Source organism: Dipteris shenzhenensis, chromosome 22 (assembly GCF_047967505.1).
Source record: "Dipteris shenzhenensis isolate YYH24624 ecotype China chromosome 22, Dip_SZ_1.0, whole genome shotgun sequence".
NCBI classification, from domain to species: domain Eukaryota; kingdom Viridiplantae; phylum Streptophyta; class Polypodiopsida; order Gleicheniales; family Dipteridaceae; genus Dipteris; species Dipteris shenzhenensis.
The window spans coordinates 44,338,288-44,358,252 of record NC_141617.1 but is presented as its reverse complement, the minus strand read 5'-3'; positions in this window follow the sequence as shown (position 1 = coordinate 44,358,252).

The following is a 19,965-nucleotide window of genomic DNA, read 5'->3' as shown; positions in this document are numbered from 1 at the left end:
ATCTCCCACTCCAACAATGCCACATGGATAATCATTTCCAAGTGTCACAGTTCCTTTCCTTCCTGCATCATAAATGGTAAACCACTCCCTATGTGGAGTGACATGGAAAGATGCTCCCAAATCTAGTATCTAATTCTCTGACAATGCATCATCACTAGTCACAAGAAAAGCATGCTCAAACATAGAGGCATAAAGAATGTCACCCTCATCACTATTGTTACTTATGGCATTCACTTCCTCTATATTGACTGTGGATTTCTCTTCCTTCTTGGGCTGCACATTAGCTTTGCCTTTGCCTTTATTGTTCTTCCATTTATAGCAATCCTTTTTGAAATGGCCTTTCTTCCCACAATAGAAGCATTCGAAATCCTTTTTGGCATGGGATTTTCCTCTAGATTTGCTTCTAGACTTGCTTGTATTTCTGTCATGGTATTTCCCCCTGGGATATGACCTCCCTCTCACATTGAGAGCACTTGAACTTTTAGTTCCATCATTGTTCTTTCTATTTACCTCCTCAGTGAGAAGGCTACTCTCAACATCATTGCTCGTCAGGCCTCCTGCATGGGCTGAATTGCGTATAGCAGTCCTAAAAGTGTCCTAACTAAAGGATATTGTTAGGGAATCCTATGTGCAAGGATAGATAAGTACATAAGAATTTGTGAAAGATTTTTTGAATGGTGGTCCTTGATTTTTGGTTGGCATTTTGGAGGTACTAGGGAGAGTAATGATGAGGGTGAAAAGTTTGGTCCTTGGGAGTGGGAAAAGAGGTGGCGATATGTCCATAGCCTTTCCCGTTCTTTCATCTTAGAACACATGCCTGTTGCCCTCTTCTTCCTGGCACCCGAACTCTTGGCCTCCCCTTCCCTATACTGTGAGCTTGGAGGCCTTGGAGACCTCTTGGCCGTTGGAGATCCATTGCTTTTCATGCAAGCCGTGAAGAGCATGGACAAACACCCTCGAGACAGCACCCGACATAGATAAGGAGGGACGTTGCATTGAAGATATCCAGTGCGAATGCGAGACCCAGGTAAGATCTAGGCTACCATTCATTTACGCCGTCTCTTGCTCGCTGCAAAGCCCCGTCTCCGATATGCAGTCCCTTTATCAGCAGTAGACCATTTCACACGGGAGGGACTCTCTTAGGATATGCTGAGGAAAACCTTTGTAGAGCCCCCGAAAAACAGGAGAACCTCTATCTACTACTTCACAATAACAAATGTGCTCGACTCCGCACGGTAGCTCCAGGAGAAGATCCAAGTATTGTTACTCATCTTGGTGTTTGGATGTTCGTATTTGCACTAACACTTTGTTGTCAGTGCATGAGCCGCATTTAAAGAGAGCCGCATTTTTGAGTATGAGGACAGGCCATTACACAGGAGCGGACTTGAAGGCCATCTACGCTTGCGAGCACTCGGAATCAACTGGGTAGGAGCAGATATCATGCTAATGGTAGACCTGAGCAGATATCATGCTAATGGCGGACTGGGAGACCCGCTTGGCTCCTGAAGCTGAGAACACTCACTACCTGAAGCTGAGACACTAAGGAGCGCAGAGGAGCGATCCTGAAGCTGAGAACACTCACTACCTCGAGGATCAAGAGTTCTGATAGCAACTTCCCATCCATTTCTACAATACTACGCCCCTGGACTAGCAGGTAACCCATTCCAGACCAGCAGCTCCTGGTAGCTCCCGAGCACAAGAAGGACTGTACAAAGTCTTGTTACCACAGTGCGCTACAGCCTCCCACACTCTTGTGGATTGGCTTCAAAACTACGAGCGCATGGTTTAACTATGAGCGCACTCAAGCGATGGGAGCGCATGCTCTAAGCTATGGCTGGATAACGTGAAGTCCAACGAAACATCCTGCCATAGAATATCACGGTATTATTGGTAATACACTCCGTAGCATGACGTATAGAATAGGGTGAGTCTGTGGAACTTAGCTGGCTTCTCCTACTACCAATAAGCCTCCACGAATGGAGAAAGCTACGCTTGGACTGCTTTGAATAATCCCCCTTGAGAACTTTTACACCTAGGAATTTTTTATAATAAGCTACACTAGGGATGTTCTTGGCCAATTTCCTTTATGGTTTGAGGTTACTTTCTTTGGGAGAAAAGGAAATGCCCTTAGAAACTTGATTTTAGATCCCATGCTTGTGGAGTTTCATTTAGCCTATTGGGATTCATTTACCATTTTATATATGCACTTCATTAATGTTATACATGCCAATTGCTTTAAGAATGCCAAGATTTTATTAATGCTAATCTTGATTGGTGACAGGGATAACAATTGTGTGCCGGTATTGAAGCGTGGCTTCCACATCAAAAATGTATTGTCCTAACTTTCATTTTTGTTGTGATGGTGCCAGGTGAGTTGGCACACTTCTCCGTCGGATTTGCAAATAAAGTCTTGAGCATGATATTGTGAGAAAGGATGTTGGCAACCTTGAGGAGCACACTTGGGGAACCCATGATGAGATATAGTGTTCTCTGCCCTCTTATGTACACTTACGAAAACGTATCTGTATAGTCATATGGTTTTTACCATAAGAGTAACTGATAAAAAACTGCTCTTTGGGATTCTCGACTTTTAATGTAGCTGGAGTAATCATTTGAGGTTCTGATTGCTTGGTGTCTCTCTTCGTTGCACTCTTAAACATTAATTGTAGTATAAACATTGTCTTGTAAAAGCATTGGTTGCCAGGGCTTTTTGATTTGTGGACTAAGGATGTGGACTGATGGAGAGAGAAGTAGATCCCTTGATATGATATGATAGGTAACACACACACACACACACACACACACATGCACGCATGCGTGCATGCACACACACACACACACACCCCCTCCCCATTGGGGACCTTTGATCTCTAGGGGTGTATCTCATTTTGGTAAATGTTTTGATACAACAGAGTTTATGCCTATCCCAGATATTGGCAAATATTGATAGATATTCAGAATCTTGCTGCCATTTTTTTTAAAAAAGCTACTTTATATTTGTAGGAATCAAAGCAATAGTAAACGAGATGGATGACCACAACTATATTGCTTGGACAATATATGGATTCTTTCTATTTGTTAAGCTTATGTGTTGAAATGCACAATGCCTCACCTTCAGCCTCCTGTAATTGATGAAATTGGAGGTATGGGCTCTTGAAGTTTTCTAAAATGTGAAGTGGGGATCGTAGTAATCTGGAGGCATTGAAGAGTGAAGGGTACATGGCAGATTTAACCATTAGAGAGGCAATATAAACTCCAATTACAATGGAGATGACTTGAATAAGTGAAATGGTGGTCAAGAGAAGGACAACACACTATACACAATTTATAATGGCTTGGAATAGAGAGGGACTAAGAGTTATTGGAAGTGGGGAGTACTCCATCCCCTATTAATGGCATTGGGAATGGAGATTTGGAGAATCTCAAGGACATTCTCAGGAAATTATAAAAGTACTTGAGCATATAGCCCAAGGAAGCACTCACTAAATCCCTAAATATTATGGAGATGGATTTGACCACGCACTGAAGTTATGAGCAGCAACACCCCTGGAGATATTTCACCAACTCATGCAACTTTGAAGAGGATCTAAGCTATGGAGCGACCTCAAGCAAGTCTCTTTTCTTGTTCCTAGTTAGCACTAGGATGAGCGGATGGCTACTACGATATATGTTCGGCTACTTGCCAGGTACTGAGAAATGGATCACTAGCACTCTAAATTTACGAGTTGATAGCATGCTCGTCTTGCTCTTCTATGAGATCCTTCTTTACGGTAGATTCTGCGTAATGCCTAGTCACGGTCTTTGTCTGTGTCTTTTTCTTGATACGCAGTGGGTCATGAAGCTCCCCTTGGAGTTGAGAGAATGCCACAGTAAGTGTATATGTAATTTTTGGGGAGGGATGCATCTATTTGTCCCAGGACTGTCTCAATTGGTGAATGCACAGCCATGATCGAAAACAAACAGAGCGTAGAGAAGCTTGGAGTACTGAAGGACCAAGTGACCTCGACTCTAGGCACAACAGACCACTACAATAAGGAACAATAACCACGTAGAGATGGCAGAACCATGATGATGAGGAGGATCACAAAGTCTCGTTACGCTAGTCTCATTACATACCCACTACAGAATACCCAAAGGTAGGAGCCTTTTTATGTGTGGGATACTAAACCATCTACCTTCACACAGGAAGTCGAAAGAGGAGGAGACTTCCCCTCATACCCGTAAAAAGATGACACAGGCTCCTTAAATTGCATGCCATCCATTTACCCATTTTTCAAGTACTATTGTCATTATTAGAGAGTATGGGCCTCATTCGTTGGTTTTTTTTTCTCATTTGTCTTAGCCAATGAAGGCCCAAGAGGCACCCAGCCATTTGTCTTAGCCAATGAAGGCCCAAGAGGCACCCAGCCCATGACTTTATCATTCAATGTTGATCCATGTGACACGTACAAGTAGGGATCAATGGGGGTGGTTGTTTATATTCCCCACTCCATCAATTAACAATAGTATTCAATTAAAAATAAAAATTCACCAAATCTACAACGCCCCCCAAAAAAGTATAGGGGTAGGTATGTACACTTCCAATGGTCCCCCCCTTCCAAAATAAAATTATGAGAGACCAACTCCATTAGACATAATGAGAATTGAATCATCAAAGAGAATCGAAGAACCCCCTTAATAAGCAACCTCAATGGATATAATTCTTATAAATCCATGTGGTAACAAAATAATAGTTAAGTTCTATATGGCCTAAGTCCATAGTAAACTCAAAGGAAAAAGGTCGCTCATTTCCCCTCATATAAGTCAAAAAATCCAAATGATTCCCCTTATTCTCAAAACATTTACTTGGTCCAAATACCAAAAAATCCATACATGTCTTTCATGTGTGTGTCAAACAGAGGGCATTGGATCCTCTTCTTCCTTTTCTTTAATTATACTATAAAATTTTCCTACTAGGTGATCCAAAAATCTCCATATAACTCCATTTACAATAATAGGGGTTCAAGACTAAGGAAATCCGAACACATATGTGGAAGCAATAAAGATATGGGGGTCCAAATCCACATAAGGAATTCATACAATCGAGTAGATAGGATTACGATTACCAAATTGAGGTACACCCCCAGAGAGTAAGGGGCCCCAAGTGTGTGCGTGCGTGCATGTGTGTGTGTGTGTGTGTGTGTGTATGTGTGTGTGTGTGCATGCGTGTGCAAGTATAAATACAAAACACAATCTGGCAACGATGATTATGTTCCTAGTCAGCTATAGTAAAGTTGGACTACAAAACCATCATCAACACTATCCAAGAAAGTACCTAGGCACAGATGATTAGAATACATATATACAAAAGTGATTCACATCTCGAAAGGGGATTAGAAGGGAGAGCATTCATAGGTCCCTATACACAAAGACACTACACATCTCAAGAGGGAGGACTGCCCACAAATCAAGGGCCTATACACAAGTAGAGAAAAGGAAGAGGGTAATATATTTTATTCAAATTTTGCTCCATGAGGCTCTTAGTATAAATTGTTGTTAATTTTTATATAAAGCATTCAGCATTGGCTCAGTGGTTATGCTTTGCTAGATGTAAACTTTTTGCCTCTAAGGCTCTCCACAATTGTTGAGTTTTTATTAATGTAAGATCTTTTGTTCAATTTTTTGCTCCATGAGGCTTTCAATATAAATTATTGTTAATTTTTATATAACCTATTATTGGATGTAGATGTAATCTCTTTTACTCAAATTTTCCTTGATAAATTGTAGTTGATTGTCTAGAGAGCGAGCTCTCTAAGTAAAGACTCATGAGTGGTGACAAGCTAACCACTTATAACACCCATGATGTTGAAGTAAGTGGTGGTGGTATAAGAGAAGAGAGGTAAGTGGAGAAAGAGAACATAGGGTGGCTAGGGGGGGAGGGGAGTTTGGTTGGGTTAGGGTTGTGTCAGGATTTGGTTGGGTTACATTGGAGAAGAAGGTTATATTGGGGATTGGTTAGGTTAGGGATGGTTAGATTAGGGGGTTGGTTAGTTTTTGGGGTGGCTGGGTTGGAAATTAGTGTAAAAGGGTTAGTGAAAAAAAGGACAAGAACTACTTACCATGGTCAACGGAGAATTGCATATGATTGTGAGTGTAAGGGGGGGCGAAAAAGGTGAGGGGGGAGGACTAGTGGTTTTTTTGTTTCATCAACACGTATATGTGTAATTATGTTAAAGAACTGGGTTGAGAGTATGTGTGTGTGTAGATTTATAGTCCCATCAATAAATGAGTCATATAATTAATTCCACCGTTTGGATAAGAAAGTTACATACGAGACAAGGAAAAAAATATTTGAGACAACTAACTCGAATATTTTCAAAAAATAGTAACAAATTGAGAGTCTTTTGCAAAAACATTTGACAACATTGATAATTTTAACTAATATTGAGTTGGAAAAAAAAAACACAAGATAGGTAAAAGAGTGTCGAATCCATCAGATAGTCCAAGTTTCAAGGTTAGGGTCCACTTACTTGCCACCATCCAAATAAACCGTATGTTAGAACAATATAGCTTAATTTGGGGAGATAGGTAATACCTGTGTCTCCTAGCTTGTTATTGCTTTACCTAGGAACAAGCACAACCTTCTAGATTCTAGATTCTAAAGTATAAAAGTGTCAAGATTTCACAATTAGGACAGTGCAAATCCACCTTTTGAATGCAAAAAGGGTTAGTCCCCACCATTAAAAGAGACATTAGAATTGATTCTTTAAATCCCAAGGGGGATAGTCCACAAAGTTAAGAGAGAGGTAAAAAAAAGGGGTAGTCCATACCCTTAAGAGAGAGGAAAAAAGGTTAAACAAGGAGGTAAACCACACCCTTATATGAAAATTAAGATTACTTGAATAAGGGTAAACAAGAGGGGTTGGGCCAAGAGAGGAGTAAATAATAGATCACGCATTACATTAGTATGAAAAAGGTGACCACTAGAAAGAGAACAATATTTAGAGTTAAAGAAAGCAGAAAAATTATTAAATATATAGCCAACAAGATAGGGAGTGAACATTTTCCTAATTTCATTGTTAAGTAAAGCTAAACTCAAGAAAAAAAAATTTACCTAAATATAATAGATAAAAAATAGGGGCAAAGACGAGAAAAAAATACCTATGTTTAAGAAACTCAAAAGAGACTAAGAAATAAGGGTGCTAATTATACAAGAAATAAATAATTATCCAAGAATGGTTTTGACAACAAAGAAGATGTAAGAGTTAAATAAACGAATTACTTAAAGAAGCAAAAACATGAATTAGAATAAGAAAGAGAGGGAAATAATAAGGCTATCTACATAAAGATTAAGTAAGATCATGTAATTAATAAATAAATGAAAAAATAGTAAGGGATGCTATTAAACTATACCAAGAACAAAAGAGTAAATTTAAACAATCAAGGAAATTTTAAAGTAGAATTAAGATGGCATACAAAGAGAAACAAATAAAGGAAGTAAGCATATAACAATTAAGAATGAATAAATGAGATACACACACACACACACACACACACACACACAAATATGCATATATATTCATTCATTCATTATTAGCCCTTATATACTTGCTTCCATTCTTTTCTTCTCTTTGCATGCCATCTTAATTCTACTTTAAATTTTCCTTCATTATTTAAATTTACTCTTTTGTTCTTGTAATAGTTATACACACACACACACACACACACACACACACACACACACACACACACACACACACACATACACACATACTTACATACACATGGACATACATACCTACATATGTACATACGTATGTAGATACATGTGTGTGTGTGTGTGTGTGTAAGGGCAGTGTGTAAGATTACATAAGAGGGACACAAAGTAAGGTAAGTAATTATCAATCATAGGTGAAAACTACCCAAATAAATTTTAAAAATAAAATACTAAGAAGGGGAAAAGGAGGGCTAAGAACAGACAGAGAGAATTGAGATTCCTTCAAACACTAAGGTTGGAAGAAACTATATAAATAAAATACATAAAGTTAAATAAGACATTCACTAGAAAAGAAGAGACATACAAAGAGAGAGAGAGAGAGAGAGAGAGAGAGAGAGAATGGAAAGTAAAAAGGGCATTAAAGGAGAGCTTATAGACTCATAAAGTGCTACCATCCCATAGAGAGGAGACTCAAAGTTGTCGCAAACCAGTCAGTATAACTTAATGAGATGATGAGCAACAACAAAATTGAGCAAGACAAATCTCAATGCAGCCAAGGAACAAGAAGTACATAGAGAAGAGGTTGGAAAAAGATAGGCCAAGAGCGACATCAAGAGGAATGACAACAATGAGCACCTGAACTAGAGCACAAAAGCAAAACCACTAAGAAGTAGAAGGGTTGCTAGATAGTGTAGATAGAAAGTTCAGAGACGTGATCACTAGTTGGACAAGAAGGTAAGGAAAAAATTTTGTGTAAAGATGAAGGGCAACCAAGAGGTTAGCTTGCTAGGTGAGCAAAGGCAAAGAGAATTTGTGAGAGTCGGGCAGGTGGAAGGCATATGAATTGTTAGCAGGGTAGCTGAGCTACTAACAAGAAAGGAAGTGGATGCAAGGTTGGCTGAGAGAGCACCATATCTTTCTAAGGGGAATGTGGAAACACGCAGAGCAACAAGCATAGGAGCGAGAGACAAAGAACCAAGAAAAAGAAGGTAGGCATGGGAGGTAAATTCTAGGCATGAAAGGTTGACAAAGCACAATGCATGAGAGAAAAACTCCAGGCGTGAGTGTATTGCAAGAGAAAATAAGTGAAGGAAATGTGACAAGCACAACCATGCAATAGAACACAAAAGGTTGCCATAAGATAGCTATCTAAAGAAAGGAGGAACAGAGGGTGCTAGTTATGAGCATCAAGAGAAGGAAATGAGTAGCAAGTCATTGGATCAGCCAAGTGTGTGAACAGTGAACAAAAAAGGAGGTAGAGGTACGATGATCACTTGAGTATAAGGAGCAACAATTATGAGAATAAGGTGATTAATTGCAAGATGGAGAATTTTGAGAGTAGCATATGGTTGTGAGTAGAAGAATAGGCAAAGGAAGATCATCAAAGTTGGAGGTCCAACCACTCAAGCTAGCTAGGAGTAGGAGCCAATTGAGTGGAGGAATTGAGTGCATGAAAGGCGAGTTAACTTCGTGTTGAACCATCTTTGTTATACTTAGCACCTCACCAAATTCCTTAAGTTACTTGGTGTCTCATGTTAAAACATCCCCCCCACTCTTTAACCTCCATGCAACCCCTATCCCTAAATCCAACCGAACTCATACTCAATGCCCCAACCCCCAATCCTCACATGTGCCATTGCCATGTCCATGCATGTCACAGTAAGTGCTCTACATTTACAAACCATGTTTCATTTTTTAAAAGTGCTCAAAGTTCTATGCCTCTACATTATCTATCCAAACTCTTGCTCTTCCTCACCTTTCGATTCTCTGATTTGCCTTCAAGCTCTCATCTTGGCCATCCTTGAGTTCCCTCCCTTACATCTTGTGTTGACTCCACTCTTTTTTCCTTTTGTGAAGCTCGCCATCCGAATGGATGCCGCTCAAGTCCTTTCCCTTGCCACTCTTGCCCACCTTATGTCCCTATTCTATTTATTTGTTGTACACACACACACGTGCATGCGCGTGCGTGCGCACACACACACACACACACACACACATGCATCCCATGTCTCATACATCCATGCACACATGATGTCTACACACTTAATGCCCCCCCCCCCCCCCCATTTCGCATTGGCTTGTTATTCTTTTTATGGCATATTTTCACTTCTGACCCCCATTTTTTTGGCTTCATCTTGACTTTTAACCTTTTGAGCACTACATACTCTTATATGCCAATCCCGTTGATTATTGGCCTTAACTACACCCCCCCCCGCCCTTTTTTCCTGTGATGCCATGTTTATTTGCTACCCATTCCCTAAACGAAAACCTTGCTATTTCTTCTTCCTCCCCTCCAAAACTAGCTGTTGTACCACCGCCCACGACCATGCATGGAGTGGTCGTCTCTTGTGTAATGCCTCTCCCCCTTATGCTCATTATAAACTCTGTGTGTGTGTGTGTGTGTGTGTGTGTGTGTGTGTGTGTGTGCGTGCATGTACTCATGCATGCATGCATGCATGCATGCATGCGTGCGTGCGTGCATGAGAGAGAGAGAGAGAGAGAGAGAGAGAGAGAGAGAGAGAGAGAGAGAGAGAGAGAGAGAGAGTCTAGAGAGTCTAGAGAGTGAGTCCACTAACTAAAAACTTGTGCATATCTTTCATATATAAAAAACTGAAGTTATCATGTGTAAAGTTTAGAGTAGGAGAGAGTGATCCCAAAAATTGTGTAGGATTCTGAGTAGGGTTAGTACTTTCCACAAAATAGAAGCTTTGAATAATCTAAATATAAAACTTTTGATATAATGTATTCAAAGGTTTTAGAGGAAATGCATCCCTAGAATATAAAACCTTTGAAAAAATCTTTAGACAAACTAGCATAAATGCATAACATGGAGTGCATAGCATAGAACATACCATAAACATAGCATGACATAATCTAATTTTATATCATAGAAAATAGCATAAGAATAGGAATAAGAAAAATATTACCTACACTAGAAAATTAGAACACCTTTATCTCTCAATATTTCTCAACATTGAGAGAGAGAGAGAGAGAGAGAGAGAGAGAGAGAGAGAGAGAGAGAGAGAGAGAGAGAGAGAGAGAGAGAGAGAGAGAGAGGAGAACTTTACTATGAAAAGCAGGGTGAACCAAGGAATAATCCATTCAAAGAAAAAAAGATTCTAAAGGAGTAGGGTGGATGAAGCAGTAATCCATTCCAAGGTTTTAGTACTTGAGTATAAAAAAAAGGCTTTAAAAAATATGTTAAGTATGCACTCTACAAAAAATGAGGAACCACGTATATCTAATAGATGCATGATAGTGTAAATGTTTCCAAGAAAAAAATTCTCTCCTGGTGTCTCAACAAAGAAAAAATATGCCAATGTCTCAAAGGTCATTGCAATTTAATATGAGGGCTAAATGTATATGAACTTCCTATTTAAAGATTTTATAAGACTAAATGTAACCTTAGAAAATGAACAACAGTATACCTATATTGATCATGATCTTTAGCAAGGATGAAAATAAATTGCCAATTCTATTGCTAACAAGTTGTTGGAACAACTCCAGCTACTCAACAATCTTATGCATAGATGAGGAGCTATTACTATCACAAGTAATATAGCTATTGTTGCTACCAGCCGATCATATAACATCTAGTTAGGCATCATTGGCATAGTACATATGCTTGCCCAAGATGGAGAAGTTTCTAAAAGGTGTAAATAACTAGAACTTCCAAGACAAAGTAGCACTAGCTATCTATTTTCAAGACACTAATGGGTAGTAGAAGGTATTGATGTAAGCTATTTTCACCTTGTGGGATCGATGACCAGCTTGCACTTTGGGAGCTTCAAACTAGCATATGCATTCTTTGTAGAGGCAAGAGAGTAGGGCAAGTACAACTGCAAGAGCTCAACGATAGGGCATAAGGGAGTGGTGAGAGTAGGATAGCAATGGAGGTTTTGTAAATACAAAACTTTGTTTCTAGTAAGAGAGGGCTATGTGAGCCATTTGGGAGACTTTTGCAAGAGAATGGAGAAACCTTTTGTGGGGAACCTTTTCTCCCCAAAAAGAATTGCTCTCTCACCTCCCTCCTTGTCACCCTTCTCATATAGCTGAAGAGTAGAACATTTTTATCCTCACAAATGCATGTTCCATACGAAGTTTCCAACCTCTTTGCAGAGCTTACACCTATTTTTGGCCTCATCAAAGAACTACAACAACCCCATGACAAAGAAATTATAAGTAATTTTGTTTGAATAAAAGGCAAAGAACCCATGATGGAACCCCTCCACTTCTACCAACACCTCCAATGAAAGTTTTCAAAGTTCACGTCATGGTCTCCAAGTTTGCAAAGTAGGTGGACTAGAGCACCCATGATGAAAGTTCACATCATGGTCTCCAAGTTTGCCAAGTAGGTGGACTAGAGCACCCATGATGAAAGCTCACGTCATGGTCTCCAAGTTTGCAAAGTAGGAAGACTAGAGCACCTATGAAGAGAGTTGATGGAAAGACCCCCCCTTTAATGCAGCTCATGTCGTAGTGTCCTCATGATTATATTCAAAGTATCATGAAAATATGCTTATTATAACCAAAATACCCCTCTAGTTACATTGCAAATAGAGGGACACCAAAAATCCAAACCTATACACCTTCTAAGATTCTTAAAGTGCTAAACACTAGAGTGAGGTGTATCACCTCATTATTACTCACTTACATGCAAGATATTAAGGGCACAAAATTCTAAATATTAACCATACAATGTAAAGCACCCCTTGCACATTTATTTCGCATGTGTCCCTCTGCAGTTGCATTTAATCTCTTACTGTGCTTTGCCCTTGTGATCGGCTTCCACGTGTCTGCTGCAAATCTGTGTGGTGATGTCCCTCTGCTAGGTGGCCATCTTCTGTCTCGTGCTAAGTGTTGCCCTCCCTGCTTTGTCTCGTGCAGCCATGTGTCCTTGTGTGCCATGCCTCTACATGTTCTTGTCCTCCCTACATGCCTGAACCTCCCTCAACCTCCTCAAACCTGCCTCCTCATGTCCCGAACCTCCTGCAAACCTACATTTTTGTGCCAAACCTCTTGCAAATCTGTGTCCTCTCCCGGTGGGATTAGTCTCCATAAAGAAGTATATAGATGATCATAGTGGCCATTGCTAGGACCTAGTGTGGTCTTGCCACCACTCAAGGATGCAATAGGAAGTAGAAGATGTTTTAAAGAAAGCTCTTGTCGAGATGTATGAAGTGGCTATTAAAGTGTAATTATCTTATGTTTATTACATTTTCAAGAGAACCTGTATGACAATAGGAGGGCTAGACTACTTGAGCATCTAATTACTATGTGCCCTAGGATATGATAATGTCCAATTGTCCAGAACAAGGGTTAGAAGCTACTCGCATAATGCATCACATAATTATGCACTAGGTTACTCCCCAAGCCCTCCTCCTCGAGAGGCACGAGCATGAAAAAACTATCAGGGGGGTCAATGCATTTAACAAACTGATGAAGAGTCCATCCAACTACTATGAGGGAAAGCAAAAGAAGATGTAGGCCAAGATTGATAGCCTATGACAAAGTAATATCAAGAAACTTTGGGAATGTTGAGGACTACCCAACTTATAATCTTTTTTTACAACTACACAAGAGGCTATTTTTTCTCATTTCTAGCAAGATGGTTTCCTCTATTTTTTGTCATTTCCATCAAGATGGTTTCCTCATGCTCTGTTACATCCGTGAGGACTACATGTTTGTACTCATGCCTCTTTGAGTTGATAGTATGTTTGATGCCTATCACAGAAAGGTTTCTTGTTGATAACGCACAATTGTATATAATCTTTTTGATAATATAATATAACCTTCATTTTTTGAAAATATTTTTTGTCATTTATTTGTAACGCTTTTAGGTAATTAGAATTTTTTTTGAATTAAAAAGAGCGTTCTATCTAGAAAAATAGTGTTGAATAAGTAGTCAAGTTGTTCTTAAAAACATCATCACAGTTTAGATAATAGTATTTCTATCAATATATGAAGTATTCATTGGTGCATACTGGAATCTATATCAAGAGTGATTGAGATCGAGATATCCACGTCACACCAAGATTGCTAAAAGTTATTTAAAAAGTGGTTTTTTATGCCTCCCATTAAAAAATTTCTTTATATATTCAATCTTAGAAAGTGTTGAGAACTTCCATATCAAGTTTGGGTTAAAATATCTTTATAAAATCATGATGAAATAAAAATAAAATGTAATTATGCAAATAAAAGTTAATTTGAGAAGGAAAAAATCTTGTATCCATGGTAAATTATTCAAGAAATAGTATTTACATTACTATTTGCATGCTCAACCAAGTTCTACATTCCAAATAAGTCTTGTAAATTTATCCCCAAGTCTCCTACATCATTGGGATCTATAGCATATAAAACTTGGTCTACTAATGGTTGAGGATGATGCAGTAGAAGATGTATTATCCATGGATCCCTTAGAAGGCAATGAATCGTCTCTTCTAAGACATCTTCTCTAGTAGTAGATGGATCAATAGGGTAGTAACTTAGAGTAATACCTTGATCTTGGATTTGAATGATCTCAATGAAGGACTACCTATGGTATAATAAATTCTTCAATGTGAGTTCATGATTGACTTAATTCATTTTTACATACTTGATATTACATACTTTGTTCTCTTGATGTTCTTACCTTTTTCGCTACTTCAAAACTTTATGGGAAAGAATTGCAACATGGGAAAGGATTGTTGGTCTTAGATTGTTTTCTGCTTCACTTATTTCTTGTTATTGGTTTATAAGGGCGAAGAGAAATTATATATTCCTTAAAGATTTCAAACTCTTATACTATTGGCCTCTCATCCATTTATAACTTACTATTACTTTCAATTCCCAATTTAATGTCCTAGTTATCACCATGTTATCACGACACTCTTTTCATTCCTATCAAACTCTTTACCTTTATAATCTAGTCTTTAATTCCCTAAATTATCTAATAATGATAAGACTAATCCTAGCCTTAACTGCACTTTATACTCATCCAACAAGCCGTCTTCTTTAGCTATTATAATAGTAAGTCCTTTAGTTAACTAAGTGACCATTACCATAATACCCTCCATGCATGCTCATAGTTTTTATGAATTTTAGGACCCTTATTATTCCTAATAAGAGTTAAACACACCATTATCATCCCTTCTCCCAATATTCATATTGGTTGATTACAATGACTTCACAACAACACGCAGTACTTTCTCTTCAATCCACGACTTCTTTCTCTAAAAGTTTGTCTATCCCTAGCCAACCATAAAGCCTTGATTCAAGGGAAATTCTAATTTAACCCTACATGGGTGTGCACAATGGATATTGAGAGCTTAACTGAAATAAACATGCGAGCAACTATAGCTTGCCTTCATTTAATCAAATGCCCCATCTTTTCTTGTTTCAGACTCTTCACCATCCTTGTAATTCATGCATGCAAGACTTGTAGAGTGAACTTATTAACACACATGAACTAACTTCCTTTACCTTGGTAGCCTCTACTTCTCAATTAGAAAGACCAACCATTATGTAATCCATATCACATGCTTAGAGGAGCTTTGGAAATATAAAAATATTTGAGATTAATTCAAAACATTGTGTGCATATTGTTGAATGATGAGCTAATAAAAAATACACCACTCATATCAAACCCTCCCAAAATGTATGTTCTTCTCTTTTCCCATACAAGTCCTTACCCTATTGTTATGGCAGCCTAGTTTGTACTAGCCTAGTCAAGCTCTTCTATAGTAATCTTATCATAGCATGCAGAAAAGTCTTAATAAAATTTATACATTTCTTGATTTTGTCTCTTCATCAAACCATCCCAATAGATATGCAAACCTCGTAGTGATCTCTGCTATAATTAGATTTATTAAATCCAGTGAGAGCAAATCTAACACCATTTGTAACCTCATTTTATATAGAAAAATAAGCCCCTTGTATCCCAAAGTAGTCATTCCCTAGAAGAATTTACTCTACATAAAATAATGGAGAGATCCAACGGTATCTAATCCAAAGTCCTTTCTCACAATAATTGAAGAAAATTATCAACAATAGTATTAAATTCAAGCCATCAAATGTACTATAGTATGTGAAACCTTGATCTTCATTGCAAATATGGACAAGAAATCAAAATTATTCACATAAAACTACAGAAAGAGAAGTGCTTATCCCAATTACTCAACTTATGTCCTCTCCCTTGTGACATTGGCCTACATATACCAGATAATTTCTTAATTGGTCTAGCTTGGACTTAATGTGATTGTCCTAAACTAATTAGAACATCATGCAAATATCACCGAGCTAGCTTAGGTCAGAATTATGTGATTTTCCTAAACTAGTCTGATGATTAGAACATCATGCAAATATCACCGAGCTGGCTCATGTCAAAACAAAATTATGTGATTGTCCCAAACCAGCATGGTTGAAACAAAAATAATTGATGACTAGCTCGGTGGTTGGTGATTGGTTGAAATTATTGTGTTACCTAGTAGTTAAATTATTTAAGTTTAATTTGTGGGCTGCTTTGGGTCATATACTAAGAAATTTCTAAATTTTTTGGGTTGGCTTGGACTGATGTGATTGTCTCAAATCATCCCAGTGGTTGGACCATCATGGAATATATCATCGAGCTGGTTCAGGTCAAATAGGAGTTATGTGATTGTCCTGAACTAGCATGGTTGGAAAAACAATAAACAAAAATATATTTTGCAAAGCCAAAATAATTGATGTCCAACTCGATGGTTGAATTGTTGTGTTTCCTAGTAGTTAAATTAGTTTATTTTACAGGAAGTTAAACTAGTTTAGTTTAATTTCTGGGCTGGTTCGATTCATGCTTGGACTATGATCATACAAAATTAGTCTGGTGGTGGGAATAGCAATATATAATTCATTTGTTTAATGTGATTATCATCTTTTAGTTGTTTAAGTTTTTATTTTCTAGTAGTGTGATTGTCTCAAACTAGCCCGGTGATTGGAACACCGATCTAGTACAAGTCAGACACCAGTTATGTGACTATCCTAAAGCAGCTCACTGGTTGAAATTTTTTTGTTTTATAGTAGTGAAATCGTTTTGCTTTCTAGTATTCTCTATCCTATGAAATTATTTTGTTTTGTAGTAGTGAAATTGTTTTGTAAGTTTGGAACTTGTACCTCTTGGAATCCTTGTTGGGTATCTCAGAGATCTTCTTAGCTCATCCTCTACTTAAGGGAAAGAGTGAGGAACAAAATCATTGTCTAGAAGGACAAGGAAGACTGCCATTGTCAACCACCAACTGCTCTATTCTCTATCTACAAAATTCTTAGGCACAAAAGGAGAATATGGTCTTCTAAGGCCTCACTCTCTTTCTAGTCCAAGTCCACATTCCTCCTTGGTCTAGAATTAAGATTAAGCTGTGTAAAGTCCTTTTAAGACTTTGATAATCTATGCATAAATTGAAGTTTTTTTACACAAGAGGTAATGCCTCCATACTTCAAAGCATGAACCATCGGTAAAAGCTCCAGGCTTTGGGTTAAATAATTCCCTTTTTTGGCACAAGAGCTAGCTAGATGGGACTACTCCTCTGGACTAGGTTGGATGCCAAGTGTCCCTCTATGGACCTTAATCTTTTTAACCCTTGTTGGCATTCCTCTATAATACTAGGCCTTCTTATTCCTTGACATTATTTCATGTGTCCACCATTGCATCAGCAAGCCCTCTTGGCTTCCAACCTCACCATAGCCAAACTACTCGCTTCCATAATTATGGTTGACATAACTATTCATTCAATATCAACTATTACTACTAATAACGTAATAGGACATAAAATTGTCCTTTTTTTAGGTTACAAAAGGCTTTACAGTGGAACCATTTAATCAACGTAAAATTACTTTAAAATGTCTACTATATGGACCTAAAATCACATGTGAAAAATAATATGATAGTAGAAAACAATTTATAAGATCGTGTATCACCTATCTACAAGTATATAGTTCTAACACAGCATCGTTCATTGTAATCCACAAGCTCTAGCACCCAAATATATATATATATATATATGATACATGAGAATAATTTTTTCCATGTGACTATTATCATAGCAAATGAATATGGGTAACATTAGAGATACTAAGATTCATTAGAGTGCAATAAAAATCTAGAAATGCACATATGTTAGCATGGAGAATTCACATTTCCATACATCTACCAATAAAATGTTCTACATACAATTGAAGTTAGAACAATGACTAAGGAAGAACATACATTGAAAAAAATAGTATACTAAAATGCACACGACTAATGGAAGAGTCAACTTACCCATGGTAACTCTACTGCTCCCATTAGAATCCTGTTTCAGCCATCATCCAAGAAAGCAAGAGTGGTAGATACGAAAGCAAGGATCAACACACATGTTTTTTGCAGTTTGGACAAACCCTAAATGGTTCTCATAGTTGGATCCTTGCACATGTTTACCCTTACAAAGTAACCTCTTGCGCTCAGCACATACAACATAATATATAACTTGCCTGGCTATGCATTTTCACAAGCATGTGTCCCCCCAAAAAGGCATCAATTTCACCAATATCCTTTGTTCTATAAAAGCTGCAAATGTATTATCCACTAACTGCTCATGCAACCTCAACATAAACTTGAAACATCCCACCTCCTTCTTACCATGAAATTCTCTCCAAATTATCCAAGCATTTGTAAATACGGAATCCATCAAGCCCCAAAACAATAAATGCCACCACTTTCATTCATGTATGGTAGTCTCCAAGCTATATCCATTTCCAAGGACTATGCTATCAAAAGTATCACAACTTGATTTGCATTTATCATATTGCATTGCAATCTCAGGATAAGAAACCGGAACCTTATTACCATTTCCAATCTATATTTTAACATCACCTCTATTCATTCTACATTGGAGCCAAAATATATATGTTTTTTATCCATCCAAGTGCATCCAGTAAGACCCCTTTGAGCTGAAAATGCAAACTTTCAAGTACCTCTAGGATCCTTGTGCATATGCAACATACCTTTCTTAGGAAAATGCTTCCTGTTGAAGACATACGTACCCATAACATAAAGGGTCCAAAAGCTTTATCGAAGCGAAATACCTATCAAAGTAGATGTGATGCCCTTTTGTCTTCAAGTCCTTCACAAGATTTGATACTGCAAGAAAAGATAAGTCTTCACATGGGAGCTTATCATAAATCTGAAAGGAGTGGTTATACCCATAGTTTGAGTCACATATGTTCCACAATTGAATAGCAAAGTTATGGGGCTTCTAGGATTGTAAACATTGACATGGATTCAACTTACATTTAGAGGATATAATCCTCACATCTACTGTCAATGATTTCCCAAATTTATAAAATTGTTGGAAAGTGGCATTAAGTCTCTCTTCCAAGGATATGATTTGCCAAATCTTATAATCTCTTGTTCCCCTAGTTGTTGGCCTTTGTGAGTTGTCCCTAATATGTAAAAAATGCTTATTTTGTTTATAAGTAGTTTGACTCATTTTCTCAGTGCCATAATTAGGGAACCTCATAACCCCTTGCATTTCCTCCTTCCAGTTAAAGTTCTAGCTTCCCATGTATTGCAAGAACATTCCCAAAGAAACACCCAAGAATCTAAGAAAATCATGCCTATCCAAAGGACACCAATAATGAGTGGATTCATGCAAACCCAAGATGCGTACTCATTGCTCTTGTGCATACCTATTTGTCTCATTGATGGTCATGTCAATCAAGTCCAAAGGAAAGAGCGTGAGAAACAAGTGAATCTTCAAAAACTCATGTGGCAATTGACCCAAATCTGGGCCTTTGTTACCAATGAAAGCAGGCAAAGGAAAGAATGTACCACTGGGCTCAACCTCCATGCCATCCCCACTTTTTCAAACTTGCATAGCAACATTGCTCCATTCATCCATGCCCTCAACATCTTCTAAGATTGGTCTCTTTACTTGCAAAAGCTCATCCTCAAGATATACACCTTCTTCTACATTTGCATGCTCATCTCCTGTTTCGATGTCATGTTTTGGCAAACCATGTGAAGCATGTCACTATCCTTGGGCCTTTTTCTTGCAAGGACATCCCCTCCTTGCAGTTGAAACAATAAGTCGATTATTTTGCACATCATGCAAATCACCATCCTCATCAAAAGAAGAAGAAGAAGAATATCTAGGCTCATCTGCAGCTTCAAGAACCTGTTAGACCTTCCTTGGTCCTCCTCGACCAAGATTCATTTTCTTTCTTGGTTTCCCATGCTGAACACACAGAATTTTCTTGCAAGCAGACCTACATTTGACATT